Below are 3,537 nucleotides of genomic sequence, written 5' to 3' on the forward strand. Positions count from 1 at the left end.
ACCGCCAATCTGCTTCTGGTCCCTCCTCCTGACTTCCTCCTTCGGCTCCACTCTGACTGATGTACTGACGGCCACAAGCTTTTTACGCACAGTGACCCAGAGAGCGCATAGGAAACTTCCCAGCGTGTCTCTTCTCTGCGGTTGGGTACGTCGAGAGGGTTTAAAAGGAAAGGGCAAACATTTCTATTAACTATCCGGATTAAAGACGTTGTCAAGAGTGAAAAAGAGTAACTATATCCCGAGGCAAAGGTATGTAGCCTCTCCTGAACTACATTAACTGGATTGAAGTAATACCTTTCCCAGATTCTGACAGAACTAGACTCTCGCTTTAACTGAAGAGTCGCGTTTTATATCACATGCAAAGTTTTCCCAAAAAATTATACAATAAATAAATGTTTTTTTTTTGTGTGCATTTGTAAGCTTATTTACTCTGATCCCTATAAATAAAATTGAATTCAAAAACACCCCATCAGCAAACAGAGCCCACCTGTGTGTTGTGTAACCTCAGCATGAACCCAGAGATGTGGTGGAGAACATAAGTGATCCACCACCATCACGGAGACCAAGGAACACCGCCGGCAGGTAAGCTTTGGAGACGTTGGATTGGGTTAAAAAATAACATCCCAACTTTTTGACATCTCACGAAACTCGAAAAATGGAAAGGCTGTGAAACACATGCAGGCCTACCAAGACATCTCTGTCCACCTGACAGGCCAGGCGAGGAGAGCCTTATCTAGAGAGGCAGCCAATAGGGCAATAGTTACTGTGGAGGAGTTGCAGTGGTTCACATCTTAGGTGGATAAGTCTGTTGGCAGCAGGACACTGACTTTATTTTGTGAGGACCCCGATGGCGGCCGCAAGCGAAAACGTGCAGGTCTGTTAACAAAGTTGTATTTTCAGCGCCTGAAGTGTTGCTGGAGTCCTCACACAAACAAAGCTCCACAAATCTGGCCTGTATGGAAGAGTGGCAAGAGGAAAGCCTCTAGTATGTATAACTTTCTGTTTGCTACAAACCATGCAGCGAGTACAGCAGAGGCAGGTGTCCTGTTCAGATGAAAGCAGAACAGAACGTTTCGGACTTTGTGAAAAAAACCCATTGTGCAGAAGGGAAATGAAATTTAATATACGTAACTTTAAGCAAATCAGATCGTCAATGAGAATCAGTTCTGCTAAAATGTTCTTACACTCAATGATATTTTCACACATAGACTACTGCATCACAACCTACTCACTCACTGGAGACACAACTTTAAAACAAAGAGAAATATTATAAAAAAAAAATCCTTAAAAATCTTAGATCAAAATCCCCTGTCATTTCATCAGTGTCACATTTTGGAAAAAATATTATATGCTCAAGTTTGAAAATTTTATTCATTTTAAAAATAGTTGTTTAATTTACAAAGTTCTGAATGGATTAGCCCCACCTCCACTTTCTACCTACTTTAGACCTGGCAGACGTATCTGCACCAGAGCCTCTTCCAGAGGAGACCTAGAGATCCCCACAGAAGAACAACCTTTGGACAAACCGTTCTAATCAGTCAGAGGGGGTCACTTCTGGAACAGCCCCCCAACAAACATCAGGGAATGTCCCACTTACTGCACATTTAAAAGCGCCCTTAAACAGTTTCTTAAAAGTTCTCAGTCATGCACTCTCTAATTTATTTTTTGTAATGTCATTGTTTGAACGTGTGTCTATGTGTTTTGACTGATATTGTATTTTGTGATCCTGTGTTTTTTTATTTTTTTATTTTCCCTGCCTTAGGATGACAGATGTTAATTAGCAACTGTGCTATAATCTGGCTCATTTACAATCTGTCAGGAGTATAAGATTGTTCATTAATGCGCACTGTCCTGATTAAATATATAAACACAGTCTATCACCCTGAACACAGCGACCCTACTGCAAAACATGGTGGTGGCAGCATTATGCTGATGGGACGTTTTTTCTTTAGCACACACAGGGAAGCTGGTAAGTTGATTTAAATACAGGTCATTCCTGGTTGGAAACCTGTTTAGACCGATGGTACAAAAGACCTGAGACTGGGGACGGAGGTTCACCTTCCCGCAGAACAATGACCCTAAAACATACAGCCAGAACAATGGCCCGTTTTAGGGTGATTGTTCTGGTTGTATGTTTTGATACTGTCAGAAGCAACAATATGGCTCGACTCATGTGCACGTCTTTGGATGGGCCAAATAAAGACTAAACGCAGGTAAATACCATTGAGAGCCTGTTACAAGACGTGAGGCTGATTATTTCCAGACAACCGATCTGAGCATGAGTAATTTAGTAAGGCTGGGGTGGTGGGGGGGGGGGGGTTCAATCAGTTATTGCTTGTCGCATAAAATCCTATGAAATACATTGTGAGTTAAGTTTATATCATGACCCAAATCATGAGAAACCTCAAGGGGTGTAAATACTTCTGCAAAGCGTCGTAGTTGAGGTTTTGACAAATTAAGAGGGTTTTGAAATTAAAAGACACATCTCCATCTCATTAAAAGGAATCTTAAAAAGCCTGTGGACCGAGCATCAACTATCTGGACGACTCCAGCCCTCTGGAACCTTTGACCCGGCAGGCATTGACCCCCCCCCCCCCCTCCCCGAACTATATTAGTTCAGCGCTGTGGAGGTAAGCAGATTAACGTCCGCACGCGTCTGCTAGGAATTGCTGCTTTTATTGACTTTTGCCCATATGCAAAGGGAGTGAAATCAGATGAGGTCAGACTGCGTGGAGCGTTGAGTGGCTGCAGGTACAGGGAACGGAGCCGGAAAAGATGAGTCTCTTCTTGCCCTCTTCTGGTTTGTTTCCATCATAGATGCCTGAAATCTACATCACCTTCCAGACGTTTCAACTTCCTTTATGATTAAATGCTACGGTAGCCCCCGTTGACTGATTAGTATATTGTTCAATAATAGATTCTGATTAGGAAATCTATTATTAAGGAAATATCTGGTTTACCGTCTAAAGTGCTCAGCTGGGGAATACGTCCAAAACCAAAAGTGACAAACGACCAGATGAATCGAAAACATGAAAAATAAACGTTTCATTTAAATATGCGTTAAGCCCTTTGTTATGTCAGTTCAGGGGAAATTAGCTTGTCTGCAAAAACACAACAGCAGGCGGGGTCTGTTGCTTTGCTTTCATCAAATCTTTTGAAAAGCAGCTGAACTTGTTGTGAATGCCCCTATGAAAGGTTTTGCTTATAGACTCCCATTTTTTGTGTATTTATAGCTCTTCTGTCGTTTTGTTTCAAATGTACTTGCTCCGCAGGGGATTTCTTTTTATGTATTCATTTTTTTTACTTCTGTGAAACCTTTTGGGGTTTTTGTTCGTGCATTTAAACACAATTAGCTTAAAGTGCCATTAAAAAAAAAGCAATAGCCCCTTAAAGGTTTTGTTCCGTCTTCTGCTTTTTGTCACATTTAAATGCTTCGGATCATAAAACCAATTTTACTAATCAGATAAACATAGCCTGAGTAAATACAAAAAGTTGTCAAATGATGACCTTATTTATAGAAATAACCATCTAAACCAA

Source organism: Fundulus heteroclitus, chromosome 9, assembly GCF_011125445.2.
Source record: "Fundulus heteroclitus isolate FHET01 chromosome 9, MU-UCD_Fhet_4.1, whole genome shotgun sequence".
Lineage (NCBI taxonomy): Eukaryota > Metazoa > Chordata > Actinopteri > Cyprinodontiformes > Fundulidae > Fundulus > Fundulus heteroclitus.